Genomic DNA, 18906 nt, shown 5'->3' with positions numbered 1-18906 from the left:
GGGGTTTTGACAATCGCCCACTTCTCGTGCAGGTCGTCTTTCCAACTCGTTCTGTGTCGTATTTCTGTTGTGTGCGAGTGTGGCTTGGCTCGCTTTGAGCCGATTCCCCCACCACAGACCCTTGTGATGCGGCCTGTGATAGTTCGCTTGAGTTTGGGAGACTAGCTCCTTCTGGGTGAGGGGTTCCTCCTTGTGGGAGAGTGTTCGCACTTGTCTGCTGCGTGTTGCCAGGGCATGGCTCAGCTGCTTGGTGCGCAGGTCGTATGTCCTTCCTGTTCCTGCGGAACTCTGTACCGCTCGGTGTAGAGATGACGTAGCTCCGAGGGGACAGGTTTTCTCTTGCAATACGGCCACGTTGCCACTCAGTTGGTTTGGCATGAAACCATACCTGTTGTTGTTGTTCCAGGCACGGCAGCGGCTCGACGCTTGCCTTCACATTGAAGTATGCTGCCTGTTTTTCTTGCCGGACGGCCAGTTGTGGTCCCACGGGAGGGACATGATGAGGCAGTAAGAGTGATAGAGGCGATGGCAATTTGCTACTTAACAGCCTACTGTTCAGTAACTGTGAGGGGGCATAGCCGCCTATCCCGTCAAGAGGGGAGTTGCGGTATTCGAGGATGGCGTACATCGGGTCACGGCCACTGCGTTTGGCTTTCCTCATGATACCTTTTATAGTTTGCACACAGCGCTCTATCTGCCCGTTGCTCTGTGGATATGTGGGACTTGAGGTGACACGGTCAAATTCCCAGTCATCCTGGAACCTACGAAACTCAGCACAGACAAATTGTCTCGCATTGTCAGTCATCACCAAGTCAGGAATGCCATTCCGGGCAAACATGCCCTTCATCTCACGCATCACCCAATGTGACGTCATGTCTGTCAGTTGCGCTATTTCTGGGTACTTGGAGTAATAGTTCACTACAAACAAATGGTCAACTCCATCCAGATGGAAGATGTCTGCGCCGACCTTAGACCAAGGTCTGCTGGGGATGAAGTGTGGTTGGAGCTGCTCGCTTGCTTGTGCTTTCCTTGTCGCCTGGCATATCGAGCAATTTCCCACAGTGTCCTCAATCTGTGCGTTCATTCCTGGCCACGCAAATAAATTGCGGGCTCGTTGTTTCAGTTTCACTACTCCCAGATGTGATTCATGTAGCGCGTTCAGCATCTGCCTCCGCATGCTTTGGGGGACTACGATTCGGTTCTCCCTCAAGACTAATCCATCGACTTCAACCAGCTCGTCGTGGTATGTATGAAACGGAGTCAAGTCCGAGGGCAGATCACGCCTGTTACTAGGCCAACCCTCCCTTATATACTCGCACAACAGTGTTAGGGTTTGGTCTTTCTTTGTTTCAGCCTTGAACTGCGCAAGGCGCTCGTCTGACATGTGTAGGATGGCTTCTACAGCATGTATCACGTTCGGCAGTGCGGTGTACTCTTCCGCAGGTGTGTTTGCACTGGGCAGCCGGCTCAGGGCATTGGGGACAAACATTTCCCGTCCCAGCTTCCACCGTATTTCCAGGTCGTACCGTAGCAGGTGCATTCGCATGCGTTGGAGTCTGGGGCTTAATTTGTGTAGTGGTTTGGCGAGCAAGCCTACTAATAGCTTGTGGTCAGTAAGAATTACTGTGCACTGACCAACAATGAAGTCATGAAACTTTCTGCATGCATACAGTATGGAGCACAGCTCCTTCTCTATAGTTGCATAGTTGCGCTCGGTGGCGTTCACACGTCGTGATGCGTATGCAACAGGTCTCTCGTCTTGCATCAGGACCGCTCCAAATCCGCTGTTGGAAGCATCTGTGGCAATTGACACGGGCGCGTTCACATCGTACAGTTTGAGTATGGGTGGTGAAGTGAGAAGACATTTCAGCTTGTCTACTGCATGTCTGTGCTTCTGCTCAAAATGTCACGCTATTCCCTGTTAGCTGTCTAAGTGGGGCGGTGATCTCTGAGAGGTTCGGAATCAACTTAGACATGTATGTCACCATCGCCAAGAACGTTTGCACTTCAGCCTTGTTTGTCGGGTATGGCATTTGTAGCATGCTGCTGACACGAGATGGGTTTGGTGACACGCCTGCTTGCGAGATGATGTGTCCCACATATTCAATCTCATATATACATCACAGTGAGTATCAGTTAGAGGAGAGTTTGAATTGTTTTTTCGCGAGTGTTGGAATCTGAGGCGAGACCTGATGGAAGTTTTTATAATTATGAGAGGCATAATCAGTGTAGATTGAGCCTTTTTCCAAGGGTGAAATGTCGTGCATAGCCTTAAGGTGAAAACGGGAAAGTTTAAAGGAGAGGCGTCTTTTGCATTAAGTGTGGTAGGGGTCTGAATCATGCTACCAGGAGAAGTGATGGAAGCAGGCACTCTGGTGGTGCTTAAGAGACATTTAAGACAGACACATAAACATGCAGGGAACAGAACATGTACAGACAGAGGGATTGATTTATGTTGGCATCAATGTCAACACGGACATGGTGGGCGGAAGGCCTATGTCTGTGCTGTACTGCTCTTTGTTAGATGTTCAATGCAAAATCTTGCATTGTGGAAGTCTACACAGTCTTCAGCATAACTTTCAAATTGGATTGCAGTCACTTTGCAGCTCTGATTAAAAATTATCAGAAGTTTGAGCCATAACACATAATACAGCTCTTTCCAAGTGGGCAGGCCCATTCAAACAGATAAGCGGTGACTGAGAAAAGTAATTGAAAATAGGGCTGGGCTGTCTGGGCTTTGTACAGTGGACTGCCAGGTATCAGGGCCATAGCTGACAACGGGGCTGCTGGCAATTTCCCTCACTAAAGGAGAATGATTAGACATTAGACTTTAGAGATACAACGTGGAATCAAGCCCTTTCGCCCCACCGAGTCCAGTGACTACCAGTGATCACCCCACACACTAACCTACACACACTAGGGACAATTTTACAATTTTTATAACTTACTGAAGCCAATTAACCTATAAACATTCACGTCTTTGGAGTATGGGAAGAAACCAAAGCATATGGAGAAAGCCTGTGGATTACAGGGAGAACGTACAAACTCTGCACAGACAGCATCCGCAGTCAGGATCGAACCCGGGTGTCTGGCACTGTAAAGCAGCAGCTCTACTGCTGGGCCACCATACTGCCTTTGTACACACCACTGAGTTACATAGTGCACTGATGCACCTTATTTAGTTCAACATGTTTGCGCTTCACGATAGTCTCCTCCAACATTACTCCTGCATTGTCATCTAACATTCCCTTCTCTCCTCTTGCGCTATGGGTTTCATAATTCTGTAGTAGCAAATTCATCATTCTAACCAATTATGATTGAGAGTTTAAAAAAAATCTGCAGATACAGGAAATCTGAAATAATTTCAAAAAGATTTTAAAAAATGCAGGGAACACTCAGCAAGTCAAGCAGCATCTGTGAAGAGAGAAACCATTAATATTTCAGGTCCAAGATTGAAGAAAGGAACTGCAGATGCTGGATTATACTGAAGATAGACGCAAAGAGCAGGGGGAACGCAGTGGGTCAGGCGGCATCTCTGGAGATAAAGGATGGGTGACATTTCAGGTCGGAAGAAGTGTCCCGAGCCGAAACGTCACCCATTCTTGTCACCCATTCATCCTACAAAGGGATGGTAGGTTTATGGAACGAGCTGCCAGAGGAGGTAGTTGAGGCAGGTACTATTACAACATTTAAAAGACATTTGGGCAGGTACATGGATAGGATAGGTTTAGAAGGATATTGGCAGGTGGGACTGGGACGTGTAAATGGTACATGTTGGTTAGTGTGGGCAAGTTAGTCCAAAGGGCATGTTTCCACGTTGTATTGCTATGACTTTGGCTCTCAGCTGACTCTTTGAAACTAAACCAGATAATTTGCAATCTCTATCTCTCATTCCATCTTTGGACTGGATGGCCATGTCATTTTAGGGGGCTGGACTTCCGAGATTCCAACCTTGACATCTGAATTCATGACCAGTGGGAGTGGAGAGAAGATTATTCGGGTCACATAAAAAGTCCAGGACTGCAGCAAAGTTGTGGAGATAGCAAGGGGATGATGTCTTCATTTTAAAATTGGGACCAAGCTACAGAAGGATGAAGCATTGCTTCACCTGGTTGCATATTGACATCTGGAGTTCAGTAACACTGAACAGTTATGATCTAATATATTACCAGAACAGGTGAGGGATGAACAGACTCTTTGCGTTCCTTGACTTCCTAAAAATGCAAAGAGAAATAAGTGTATTGAGCATTCAACTGATGTGGAAGCAATTGCCTCCAGGATTGTCGAAAATAACAATAAGATTTTATTTGGTATTCTCACTGACTGCCATCTGTGATGGAGAGATGATTCCAATTACACCAACTGTGACTCATGCCAAACAAATCAATGCCTCTGTGCTGTTGCTATTGACGTTTGCTGGAAGTTTATAACTATGCAATCAAGCATTTCTACAGGATATTATAGTTACGTGCAGAACGGAACATTTAAAGTAACTTTCTGCTTTATGTGGTCTCCCTCACTCAATCCGAGATGAGGCCGGGGAGAAAATAAATGAAATCAAACAATGCTCGAAGCTTTGTAATTTTAAGCTGCCTGTGATTCATGTTTTGAAGTTGCCATCCACTCTGTCTGCAGACTTACTGGCGGCTGTGCATAAATCACATTGAAAGTTACCTGTCTCCAGCATAGTTAAATGGGTGAATGTATGTGAGGTTGAAAATGTGGGTGATGTTTTTTTTGCTTACGTTTTTCTGTTTTAGCCTTATAGCTCAAACCCAAACCTTCAGTGTTTGCAGATTATCAGGGTTAATAAGAAGAGATCTTGTTTATATAGTTACAAGTTTTATGCAGTATCTCCATTTTGCCTTTCATCTGCTTTATCAATGCAACCTTTGATTGCCCTCCTTGTTGTTACTTATATACTGAGGGTTATTAAACTATGGCAATTCTTTGATTGGTAATACATGACTCGTAGCTCAATGCACTTATTGTCATGTGCACTGTACGCAGAGACAACAACCTGGTTGCTCAACATCCGGCTTGAGATCTAACTATTCCTTTGGTTTATGTTTCATTCGCAAGAAGAAGAAGGTGCAGTGAGAAGCTTTGTTTTGAATGCTGCTCAATTAAATCTGATGGTACTATACATTAATGCAATCAAGCCAAACTCAAGTACAACAAGGTAGAGCAATGGGAAATATACAGTGCAAAATGTAGCTCTCAGCATTGTACCTCACCAGTTCCAGAGACCAAGGTCAATGTCTGCAATTGGGCACAGGTGAATTGGACAATGCCCTAGTTTATGGAAAGTCTGTTCAGAAGCCAGAGAGAGGAAGAATCTGTTCCCTATTCTGGTGGTGTTCGCATTCATGTTTGAGTATCTTCTGCACAGCAGTGTGAAGTGTAGATGGAGTCACTGGTGGGGAGTCTGATACGTGCAGTGGACTGAACTACTTCCACACTAGTGCTTGTTCATTTTATTTTATCACAAACCCAAGAGCTAGAACTTTTTTGTGAAGTTTAGCCAGATAAAATTTTGAAGATTACAGAAATGAAGAAAAATAGGCTGATTAAAATATTACAAAATGGCACCTTCAGTCAAGAAGAGTTCAAAAGACCTGTCAAATTTGTATATATTTTTGATGTGCAAAGTAGTTGTCAATCAGCTGAATAAATGATCTAGTTGGGTTGAGTTTGGCTACTACACGATGTCATCTGGAGACAAGAAGAAGGCAGACTCGTGCACTTGTAATAATTCTGTCTCCGCATTGTGAAGCTTCGAAGCAAATCCAGTGGAGCACTTGATCGAAGCATCTTCCACGATTGGGTGCTGTACCTGGGACACCAGTAAGAATTCCCAACATTGTAAGGACTCTGAGAAGATCATTCCTTATGGTGTAGGTTGTCCTGAAGCCCGTACATCAGAGGAAGCAGTGGAAAAGTTGCTGCCTCACAGCGCCAGAGACCCAGTTTGATCCTAACTATGGGTGCTGTACAGAGTCTGTACATTCTCCTTCTGAGCTTTGGGTTTTCTCCAGGTGCTCCGGTTTCCTCCCACACTCCAAAGACGTACAGGCTTAATTGTAGGTTAATTGGCTTATGTAAAATTGTAAATTGTTCTTAGTGTGCATGTAGTCCCACCTGCCTAGTGTAGCTGGGACATTGTTGGCCGGTGTGGGCAAGTTGAGACGATGGGCCTGTTTCCACACTGTTTCACACTGTTTCCACACTATGACTGGGATTCTAAACAATTCCAGATTTTAGTTCCTATTTAGTACAATAGATAGTGAATGCAAAGAGAAAGATACAGCGTGCAAAATATAGCTCTCAGCAGTGAAACACACTCGTTCCAGAGACCAATATCTACAATGGAATAGAAGGGAAAAGGAAAGGCTGTTCAGAAGCCTGATGAAGAGGGGTCGAGATTGAATATGGTGGTGTGTGCTTTCAAACTTGAGTATCTTCTGCCTAAAGGGAGTGTGGATAAAAGGGAAACACTGGAGAAGGACAAGTCTTTGATCATGTTGGATGCTTTTCCAAGGCAGCGTGAAGTATACATAAAGCCACTGGTGGGGAGACTGGTCCATGTGATGGACTGAGCTACATTCACAATAGTACTTGTTCATTTTATATTAATCACTAACCAAAGAGTTTGCACTTTTCGGGAGTTTAAGTTTAGGTTATTGTCACATTCACCGCGGTACAGTGAAAAGCTTTTGTTGCATGCTATCCAGTCAGCGGAAAGACACTACATGATTATAATCGAGCCATCCGCAGTGTACAGATAGCAGATAAGCGAAAAACGTGAATAATATTCAGTGCAAGATAAAGTCCAAGCAAGTCTGATCAACGATTGTGCGAGGGTCTCCAATGAGGAAGATAGTAGATCAGGGCTGCTCCCTAGTTGTTGGTAGGATGGTTCAGTTGCCTGAAAACAACTGGGAAGAAACTGTCCCTGAATCTAGAGGTGGGCATTTTCACACTCCTATACCTTTTGCCCGATGGGAGAGGGGGAGAAGAGGGAATGACCAGGGTGAGACTGGTTCTTGATTTTCCAAGGCAAGCGTGAGGTGTAAACGGAGTCAATGGAAGGGGGGTTGGTTTATGTGACGGTCTGGGCTGCATCAACAATTCTCTGAAATTTCATCCGGTCTTGTATGGAGCTGTTCCAAAACCATGATGTGATGCATTCAGATAAAATGCTTTCAACAGCGCATCTGTAGAAGTTGGTGAGAGTTATTGGGGAGGTTTAGCCAGACTCATCAGACATGAAAAAAAAGCAGGCTGATTAAAATATTACAAAATGGCTCCTTGAGTCAAGAAGAATTCCAAAGACCTGTCAAATACTGTCAGTATCTTTCTTTTGAAATGCAAAGTAGTTGTCAATCAGCTGAATAAATGATATAGTTGGGTTGAGTTTGGCTCCTACACGAGGTGCATCTGGAGACAAGTAGAAGGCAGACTCGTGCACTTGTAATAATTCTGTCTCCACATTGTGAAGCTTCGAAGCAAATCCAGCAGAGAAGTTGAAAGAAGCGTCCAGCCAAAAATGGACATGGAGGGAAAAGGAAAGACTGTTCAGAAGCCTGATGAAGAGGGGTAAAAACTGAGTCTGGTGGTGTGTGCTTTCAAGTTTGAGTATCGTCTGCCTAAAGGGAGTGTGGATAAAAGGGAAATACTGGAGAAGGACAAGTCTTTGATTATGTTGGTAGAAAGAAATGCTGGAGAAACTCAGCGGGTGCAGCAGCATCTATGGAGTGAGGGAAATAGGCAACGTTTCGGACCGAAACTCTTCTTCAGACTGATCATGTTGGCTGCTTTTCCAAGGCAGCGTGAAGTGTACATAAAGTCACTGGGGGGAGACTGGTCCATGTGATGGACTGAGCTACATCCACAATAGCCTTTGCGCATTTAATTTTAATCGCCAACCAAAGAGCTTGTACTTTTTTGGGAGTTTTAGTTTGAGTTTGTTTTATTGTCACGTGTACCGAGCTATAGTGAAAAGCGTTTGTTGCGTGCTAACAAGTCAGTGGAAAGACAATACATGATTACATTTGGGCCATCCACAGTGTACAGATACATTATAAAGGGAATAACTTGAATAATGTTTAGTGCAAGATAGAATAGCTCAGGGCTGCTCTCTTATAGTTGGCAGGATGGTTCAGTTGGCTGCTAACAGCCGGGGAGAAACTGTCCCTGAATCTGAAGGTGGTCTACAACTTTTGCCCGATGGGAGAGGGGACAAGAGAGAGTGGCCAGGGTATGACTTGCCCTTGATTTTGCTGGTGGGCCTTGAGTGAGGTGTAAATTGAGTAATTGGAAGGGAGATTAGTTTGTGTGAAGGTCTGGGCTGTGTCCACAATTCTCTGCAATATCTCGCAGTCTTGGATGGAGTTGTTCCCAAACCATGCTGTGATGCATTCCGATAAAATATTTTCTACGGCGCATCTGTAGAAGTTGCTGAGAGTTGCAGGTGAGGTTTAGCCAGACTCACTTTGAAGAGTACACAAAGCATGGAAGCTCAAATCAGACATGAAGCAAAGCAGGCTGATTGAAATATTACAAAATGGCACCTTGAGTCAAGAAGAATTCAAAAGACCTGTCAAATAGGAATCGTTCTTTTGAAATGCAAAGTAGTTGTCAATCAGCTGAATTAATGATATAGTTGGGTTGAGTTTGGCTCCTACACGATGTCCATCTGGAGACAAGAAAAAGACACGTAAATAATTCTGTCTCTGCATTGTGAAGCTTCAAAGCAAATCCAGCAGAGAAGTTGAGAGACAGCCGACCAAAATACAGCAGGAGACTGCTGTACCTGGGACACCAGTAAGAATTCCCGCCATTGGAAGTGATCTGCGAAGGTCATTACTTTTAGGGTTGGCTGTCCTGAAGCCTGTGTCAGGGGAAGCCTCTGGGTTCCGTGTAAGCCCAGGGAGGGGTGCTCATATCACCTTGGTGAGAATAGCCCGGCCTTTCACTTCAGTTGCTGCCTTACAGCGTCAGAGACCCAGGTTCGATCTTTACTACCGGTGCTGTCTGCATGGAGTTTGGACGTTCTACCTGTGACCATGTGGGTTTTCTCCAGGTGCTCCATTCCTTCCCACATTCCAAAGACATACAGGTTGGCTTCCGTAAAATTGTAATTTGTCCCTAGTGTATGGGGTCTCAGTGGGGCAAAGAGTCTGTTTCCCCTCCATCTCTAAAATCTAAAATTAATCCCTATCTCACCTATCTTAACCGACGTGCAGGTTAAATACATTTGCCCCTAGTCCAGCCAATGGTGTGGTCCCCAGTGTGTAGGATAATACTCGTTGTTTGGCACAGACTCAGTGGACTGAAGGGCCTGTTTCCATGCCTAATCTCTAAAGTCTAAAGTAAAATCTATATTCCATCCCTATCTCGTCTTATTTGCTGCTGAATATATACCCTTTACCTCTGGACTTGATTGTTGCAATACATTTCCTGTCATTATACATTCTGTTTTCCATAAAACTCTCACCTCTGGGCACTTCCAAATTTTAGTTCCTGTGCCGTAATAAATGTGTTTTCAGCTGTGGACCCTCAGCAATGGAATTCCCTGCCTAAAGCTCTCCCAGCTCCCAGTACTATAAGCTCCTTATAAACCAGCTCCTGAGCCATCTGCCCAGCTGAAATGTTGAGAATGGGGGATTAGTGTAATATTAGTGTAAATGGTGGTTGATGGTTGGCATGGACTCAATGGGCCGAAGAGCCTGTTTCCGTGCTACACACACCTTGAATTTATGCACAATCTCTTCTTTTGTAGTTTGGTGTCAAATTTGCATTTGATAAAGATCTGTGGAGTGCCTTGTGACCTTCTGTGAATGAGCGCTTCCTCATAAACACATTGCTGTTGTTTCCTTTCGTGTAGGAGCAGCCACTGTTGTTGAGCACATCCCGAAGCAGCAGGTGAAAGTGGCAGGTTGGGCCCCAGGAGTCCCAGTGGTGTTATTGGAACGCAATCTACATGCAGTATTTGAGTCTGAAGAAGTGTCCCCGTGACAAGCAGACCCCGCCACTGGAAATTTGGAGTTCTGAAGTTCGTTCTTACATCCCTCCACTTGGAACAATGGGTCTCAGTCCCTTGATATTTTGGGTGAATGCTGTGTTGGATCAGTTAAACGAGACACTGCTGTAGTTGGTGCAACAAGGTTAAAAATGAATATTGAAGAAATAAAGCGTTCACGGACCGATTTAAACAGTGGGGGGGGGGGGGGGGGGGGGGGGGAATGGTATGGAGGAACTGTTCATTTCTCAACATCATAAATAATTAATGTTTGCCAGGAGAATTGCGTAAGCATGACATTTGTTAACAAAACAGTGAGAATGACTGTGCAACGTTTAGCTGTCAAAGTGCCATTTTAATATGTACTTGGTCTCAGTAGGTTTGAGCTTAATACATGCATTTATTCTAACCTTGCCTATTTCTGCCTTTCTCTCCCCGAGATACGCATGCTGCTCTAATGGTGTGTCTTTCACTTTGGAGACTGGGCTTGTAGTTATTAGTGGCTTTGCTCTGCAGGTGGTTGTACTTAGGAGTCAAGAGAATCAGTCAAACAGTCATTGGTGACATCTCAATCTTGCCATCAAGTCAGCACTGGCACAGGGGACACAAGAGGCTGCAGATATTGGAATCCGGAGTGAAAAACAAACTTCTGGAGGAACTCAGTGGGTCAGGCAGCATCTGTGGAAGGAAATGGCTACTAAAGGATATCTGTTTTTTCCCCTTATAAAACCCAAATGATTATCTGAATTTAAATTCCACAGGTGCCAGGGTAGAATTTGAACTTGGTTTTTAGATCACTACTCCAGACTCTAAGTTCCTAATCCACTTTCTTACCCATTTCACTGATCAATTTCTCAGGCTCAAGAAATTCATATTGCTGGATTTTATTTATCAGTGTTATAAATTCAAAAGTCATAGAGTGTGGAAACAGGCCCTTTGGCCCAACTTGGCCACACCGGCCAACATGTCCCAGCTACACTAGTCCCACCTGCCTGCATTTGGTTCATATCCCCTCAAACCTGTCCTATCCATGTACCTGTCTAACTGTTTCTTAAATGTTGCGATAGCCCCAGCCTCAACTACCTCCAATTGCAGTTTGTTCCATACAACCAACACCAAAAAAAAGTATTTTAATAAAATAAAACAAAGGGTGGGACAGTTAGTAGGCGAGATGCCCCACAGCTCGAATGACTAGCAAAGTTTCATTCGTGGCCACTTTTTGTCTTCATTTTCTCCGGTATCACCAATAAACTTGAAGATACTCAATCAGTAGCAATTTCCGATGACTGACACAAGTTTCCTCCATTTCTGTAATCAAATTTTCAATATCCTTTATTAATAGGGGTTCCCAAAATTAATCTTCCCTCATCTTCCTTCTTACACTTACAAAGACATGCTGACTCTGAACCCTTATTGGCTTGCTTTTAAATGCCTCGTGTTTATCAGATGCTGTTTACTCCTTTAACAGCAGCTCCCAATCTATCTTTGCTCAGTCATGCTTTACATTATCAAATCACGCCTTCTTTCAGTTTAGGGTCCCAACTCAAGGACTAGCTTTAATTTTCTCTATATTATGGGCAGCAAAGCGGCACAGCAGTAGAATTGCTGCCTTACAGCGCCAGAGACCGGGGTTCGATCCTGACTACGGGTGCTGTCTGTACGGAGTTTGTATGTTCTCCCTGTGACCGTGTGGGTTTTCTCCGGTTTGCTCCTACATTTCAAAGAAGTATAGATTTTAAGGTTAATATTTGGCTTGGGTAAGATTTTCACATTTCAAACTCCCTAAATCTCCTTTGTGGAGCAACATTTCTCTCCAGACCTATGTCAGTCATTAGTACCAAATAGGATTTGTCTCTGGCCAGTCGCCCTTCTATTTCAGAAGGTTCGTAACCTGCTCCAAGACATTCTTGACCCTGGCATCACGGTGGCAACACAGCTTCCTGCAGTCTCCCTCACGTCCACAGAAATGCCTATCTGACCCCCTGACTCTCAAGACCCTAATCACTACTACTTGTCCGCACTTTATGCCTCTCCGCTGTTCAACAGTGCCAGTCCGGGGCCATACAATGTGGTGAAACTGTTTCGTTAGGACGGACGAATAAGTGGTTAATAACCTGGTGCAGATAGGAGGGCTTCAAGTATTTGAATTTTTGAGACTTCTACTCGGGTGTTGCTAACTCGGAAAATTCTCAGCCATCGATCTGTAGCCTTTTGCCCTCAATTAATATTGTTTTTATGTCTCAAGTAGAAAATTTAAGCTCCAAACTACGATTTTGGCAAAATTATCCTCTTAACTTTTCCAATCAGATTTTGCACATTGGTGTGTTACTGGAATGAAATACTGATGACACTTTTGTTCAGTTTTATTTGAAGAGAATGGGCTCTTAAACCGACGTGTGTAGACAATAAGCAAGGCTGTATGACTAAGCATGACTGCACTTACAAAGACGTAGCTTAAGCGGAAAGCACGCACCAGTTAATATTTCACAGTGATTTAGGTCTCTGCTGATGCCTTACGTTTTTTTTATAATCCTGGAGAAAAATGCGTAACCTATTTAAAGAGTGCATGGAAATCGACATCAGACTTCTCTGGAGAATACTGTGATCAAACAACCTAGGGAATGAAGGCGTGGGTCCCACAATAGAAATTAACATTGCTGTGAAATGTTACCTGGCATAGGCTGCATGCCTGCTTACTCTTTAGAAGTGCATTCATGCATTTTCCTTCAGTTCTGCTTTCAGTCTAAACACGACACTGTCTGATCTATTGAATTCTCCCTGAACCTTTCCACCTCTCTACTTCCCCCTCATCCATAAACATGTTTCTTCAGATCAACGCTTTAGCCAAACGTTTGCCCGAGTAACCGCTAATGATTTAGTGTCAGACTTTGTTTCTTGATCCACCTGTGACATCCCTCAGGATATTTTGATACATTGACAGCACCAGAAAGGTACAATTGTGTGAATCTAAATAGGCTGTAGATAGATATGGTGTGATGTTACTGAGCCCTTCAGATGTTTGCTTTCGAGCTGCTGCCTCACAGTCCCAGAGGTACGGGTTCAGTCCCAACCTCAGGTGCTGTCTGTGTGGAGTTTGCACATTCTCCCTATGGCCACACAGGTTTCCTCCCACATTCCAAAGATGTGTGTGTTTGTAGCTTAATAGGCCTCAGTAAATAGCCCCTGGTCTGGAGGGAGCAGGTGCAAAAGTGGGATAACATAGAACTAGTGAGAACGGGTGATCGACGGTCAGCATGGACTCGATGGGCCAAAGAGCCTGTTTTCATGTTGTATCTCCCAATCAGATCAATCAATATACCTGCTTGCTTCATGTTGATCAAATTAAACACACATGACAGTTCCAAAACAGAAAGGTTTTTCAGAAAGGTTTTTCAGAAATGTTACAGGAAATTCTGAAGCCACCAACGTCAATAATAAAGTTTTGACATCATAAAACAGAATGACAGCAGTAGTGTTCAAATCTCCTGTGAATTCTCAGCCATTAGCTTGAAACACTCTCTTCCCTCCTTGCTTCAATGAGTATCTAGCTCTTCTTAATTAGAAGTGACAAATGTTCTAATTAACATCATTGACGACAACCTGCTAGCCTTCATAAAGTGAGGCAATTAACAATTATACAGTGAGCTGGGATATTTTTAAACTAATGTTTTTTTAAGATAATAAAAACAAAATGTTGGAAGCACTCAGCAGATAATGTGGCTTCTCAGCAGGTAAACAGTATTTCAGGTTGAAGACACTTTAATACTTGAAAATATTCTTCTGAAATTAAATTCAAGTATTTTAATGAAGGAGAAGTCTGCATGGCCTGCCTGTGACCGTGTGGGTTTCACCCGGGTGCTCCAGTTACCTGCTGCATCGTGTAGGTTGGAAGGTAAATTGGCTGCAGTGAATTGCCCTTGGTGTGTAGGTGAGTTGTAGTAAACGGAGGGTAGGTTGATGGGAATGTAAGGAGAATATAATGGGAGCAGTGTCGATGGATGTTTGATAATCAGCTAAAGGGCTTTTTATTTTACTGTGCAGGGAGGAAATACGGATGCTGGTTTGTACCGAAGATTTAACTTCGTTCAAAGACGTGTCTGCTCCACTGCAAAATCTCCTCAAGGTAAGCTTACTTTGAATAATTTCTCCTCCTCTTCTCGGTGATTCAAAATGTCATCCACCCTTTTTGTCCAGTGATGCTACCTGACCCACTGAGGTACTCCAGCACTTCGTGTCTGTCTATCTTTGGCTTTTTCCTACAGTGATTCTATAGTCGACAATGTGCTTTATGAAGATCAGCTAAAGTTGACATCTAATAATTCAGATACCAGCTCCAACACTGGCTAAATTATTCCAGCAGCTGTACTCACAAGCAGTACCCCACTCAAAATTGTTAGTGCCTGTTTTGTTTGTGTTGAGCAACACTGGTTTTAAATGCAGCAGCCTCGTATGTTTTCATCTTTATTGTGACACTCCGGCTACTGTGAAGTCTCTATGCCTCCAAAGGCAAGGATACTGCATCCGTGGATGACAGGACTCCACAGTTTGCTGACACCAGGCTACATTGAAAGGCCTGGATAGAGTGGATGTGGAGAGGATGTTTTGACTAGTGGGAAAGTCTAGGACCAGAGGCCATGACCTCAGAATAAAAGGACGTACCTTTCGCAAGAAGATGAGAAGGAATTTCTTTGGTCAGAGGGTGGTGAATCTGTGGAATTCATTGCCACAGACAGCTGTGGAGACCAAGTCAATGGATATTCTTAAGGTGGAGAATAACAGATTATTGATTAGTGCGGGCGTGAGGGGTTATGGGGTAAAGGCAGAAGGATGGGGTTGAGAGGAAAAGATAGATAACCATGATTGAATTGCGGAGTATATTTGATGGGTCTAAAGGCTTAATTCTGCTCCTAGAACATGAATGTGAATTCTCCCAAGTTTTCTAGGGGTGACACGGGGTGGGTGTGTGTGAGGGGTGGGAGGCGAGGGGGGAGGCGTGTTGGATTCAATCTTAACATCTGATATTGTGTGTGTAGTGATTGCATGTTCTCCTTGCAATCTAGTGGTTTCCTCCCACATCCCCAAAATATGTGGGTTGGTTTGTGAGTTAATTGGTCACTCTAAATTTCCCCTTTATGAGCAGATGAGCTGTAGAATCCAGGAAGAGTTGATGGGAATGTTGGGAGGGTGGAATAGGCATAGTGTAAAAAACGAGCCGTCTGTGTGGATTTTGTGGGTCAAAGGGCCTGTCACTAAGACTAGTATAAATTACCATCTCAAGGGCTTCCCTGCATCTCTTCCAACCTCATCTATTGCTCTAACTATCAGCTGATCTACATCGGTGAGACCAAGCATTGGCTTGGCGATCGTTTCGCCGAACACCTCCGCTCGGTCCGCATTAACCAACTTGATCTCCCGGTGGCTCAGCACTTCAACTCCCCCTCTCATTCCGAATCCGACCTCTCTGTCCTGGGCCTCCTCCATGGCCAGAGTGAGCACCACCGGAAATTGGAAGAGCTGCACATCGCAGTCTGTACCCTAGCGGCATAAACATTGAATTCTCCAATTTCCGGTAGCCCTTGCTGTCTCCTCCCCTTCTCAGCTCGCCCTCAGCCCTCGGGCTCCTCCTCTTCCTTTCTCTTTTTTTCTCCCCGCCACCCCCACTCTACATCAGACTGAAGAAGGGTTTCGGCCCGAAAAGTTGCCCATTTCCTTCGCTCCATAGATGCTGCAGCACCCGCTGAGTTTCTCCAGCACTTTTGTCTAAATGCAAGAAATACTTGGAAATTCTATACCACCACAAGCTATTGATCCAATGTTGTAATTTGATGATTGAATTTAAACTACGGATGCATTTCTTTGCAATAGCTACAACCATGTATGATGGCTGTCATGGATTTTAGTCCCAATAATTACAGTCTCTGCACATTGCAATGAAAAGCGGATATTGGGAAACTGAAACTGAATATCCTGCAGCACTTTTCAAAAACAGTGTTTTTCATATTTGCCGTGTGATGAATCGTCTGCAAGTAACATGATTTTGTTGGCACCTTTGTCTTGGAAATAAGAATGATTCCATCAGTTTTGTGCTGAGCATGATGGCAGCAGTGAAAAATGTCAGTACTTTTTTCCCTCCTTTCCTAAGCTGATTGTACATAGAGGGGCAATATGGATATATGATTTAATTGAAATGATTGACGAGGTTATTGCAATCAGACATGTTTTTTAAAATGGATTTTGATTAACATTTCCATCCACGACACCATTAATCATTCTGATTCGTCTCATGGATAAGTTTACTGATTCAACTTGTTGCCGAACAGTCTGAGAGAAAATATTACTTCATCTCATTCTCAAATGCCAAAAAATGAAATCTGGAATGACCCCTGGGCCACAAATTTATTTTTTAATATGATGTGAAATTGCTTTGAAACTATTTTGTAATAGACAATCTTATTACTTCTATATCAAATGGAAAACAATCTTACAGTTAAAGTCTCCTCCCTGTGAAATATGGTGCTTAATCAACCCAGTTTCAATACATATGGGGCAGTGATAACTTTATTAAATATAAATATTGTGTGTTCATGATGAGAGAGTGCAGCAAAGAGCTCCGGTTGGCTGTAACTCACTCGGTAGCGTTCTTGAGTCTTGATCAGAGGTTCCAGGTTTAGAGTCATTCTCCGCAAACCTGAGTGCAAGATTCCAGGATAACTCTGTTTTGCAGCGCTGTACTATTAGACATGCTGTCCTTTGCACGCAACCTTAATCTGAGGGTCTATGTCCTCTTGGGTGGGAAGGTATCCCTGGTAACTTTGCTAACAATTATCCCTCAATTCCCATTATTGAAACAGATTAATCTGCCTTATTTCAGTGTTGTTTGTTTGGGGAAACTGTGATACCATTTTTCCGGTTTTATAACATTGCTGCCTGATCTACTTTGTATCCTCGGCATCATCTACAGAGAGAGAATCACCGTTAATGTTTTGGGTTGATAATCCTGTTTCTATCTCTTCAGTTGTTGTCTAAGCATCTGAGAGTATCTCAAGTATTTTATTTCAGATTGCCAGCATCTGCAATACTCCTCTTCATAAGGATTAAAAAAATAAATTAAAAAAATTTGACTCTGCTTAACTATGGGTCGCCCGAATTGGAATGTCTATATTACTAAAAGACTGTTCTTGACCGGTTTTGGCTTTCTGTGCTGCGATTTCCGAGAGTACGCCGCCACTCACGGCCGTCATTTTTGGCCACCTCGCTCAGGGCCCCCCTCCGCCGCATATGTGCCGAGGATTTTTCCCGTCGATGAAAATTGACAGAGATATTAATGTTTTTACAAAATTCCCCATTCTCTCTGCTGCCCCTGCTGGAGGGAGGGGGAGGGACTATAAAACCAGGAAGTGGTGTGCCTCAATCAGTCTCTGCAAGTGGTGTGCCTCAATCAGAGCTCTGAATGACACTGACAAATGTCTACAGCACTGTGAGTACCCTTAATTTGGTTTGAAAATGAAAATATGGTTAGAGGTAAAAAAGCACTGCCTGCAAATGGTTGTTTGGGTTTGGGTTGAAGTAAAAAGGCACTCCTCCCCCCCCCCCCCCCCCCCCCCCCCCCCCCCCCCCCCCCCCCCCCCCCCTTTACTATTCCATAAGATGCAGTCTTTGTCTCGACACATTCTCCCTGTATCACCTGACTCCTTTGTACTTCAAACTTCTAGCAATCTCCACCTTGACTATGTTCAGTGACTTTCTGGGATAGAGACAAAGGTCTACACACAACCTATCCAAAGATCCACAACTCCAAGAATGAAGAAATTCCTTCTCATCTCTGTCTGAAATGGATGACCCTTTGCTCTGGCAACCATCTCCTAGTTCTAACTCCTTCACAGGGGAAAACGTTCAGCTTTCACTCTAAGAATTATGTTTCACTCGGGCACCTATATTCATTTCAGAAATCTACTGAGTGACCATTTTATCCACTGCAAAACACAAAGTGCTCGAAAGACTTTGAACGTCGGGCAACACAAGTTCATAAATCATAGGAGCAGAATTAGGCCATTCGGATCATTCAGTCTACTCTGCCATTCATTCATGGCTGATTTTCCTCTCAGTCTCTGAAGGAAATGGATAGGCAATGCTTCAGGTCAGGACTGTTCTTTGGACTTGTGCACTGCCTCCAATGGAGGCACATCCCTAATTCAACATGGAGAGAAAAAATGGATTCAATATTTCAAGGGGGGTTTCACCAGCCCCCTAAATAGTTGCATCAAAATGTTCCTGTTATTTAAGACTTTACCGGATAGCAACTGTAAAATTTGACTTGTCTGGTTTTATTTAATACTGAACTATTTTAACATGATTTTTAAATTTTTTGTTCATGTGTACCATTTTATCTGTGTAAACCAGACAGGAGTTTTAATCTGTGTAAAATTATTTGTCAATAAGTGATCTTCAATGTAAAGTAACAGTGTAGTGAGTGTACTTCATGTTCCACAGTGACCAAGTTGTGTAGCAAGGTGTTGATTATATCTGTTAACCAATCCTTAACAGACTTGGAGACACTAGAAACTTGAGATACTGGAATCGTGAGCAAAAATACATCCAAAGTGCTGGAGGAACTCGGCAGATCAGCCAGCATCTATGGAGAGAATGAGATCAGTCAGCATCTATGGAGAGAATGAACAGGTAGCGTTTCATGTTAGCACTCTCTGAAGAAGGGTCCCAACCTGAATCATGGTCTGGCCATTCCCTCCACAGTTCTGCCTGACCCACTGTTCCTTCAACACTTTTGTTTTTGTTCTAAGCAGAGATTTGGTCTGGTCAATGGTGATGATGCCTAGTTGCACTTGCAGGGAATGCATTGGGGGGTGAAACCGAATTGTATGATG

Source organism: Leucoraja erinacea, chromosome 19, assembly GCF_028641065.1.
Source record: "Leucoraja erinacea ecotype New England chromosome 19, Leri_hhj_1, whole genome shotgun sequence".
Taxonomy (NCBI): domain Eukaryota; kingdom Metazoa; phylum Chordata; class Chondrichthyes; order Rajiformes; family Rajidae; genus Leucoraja; species Leucoraja erinaceus.
The sequence above is the reverse complement of the archived record's forward strand: the minus strand, read 5'-3'. Positions refer to the sequence as shown.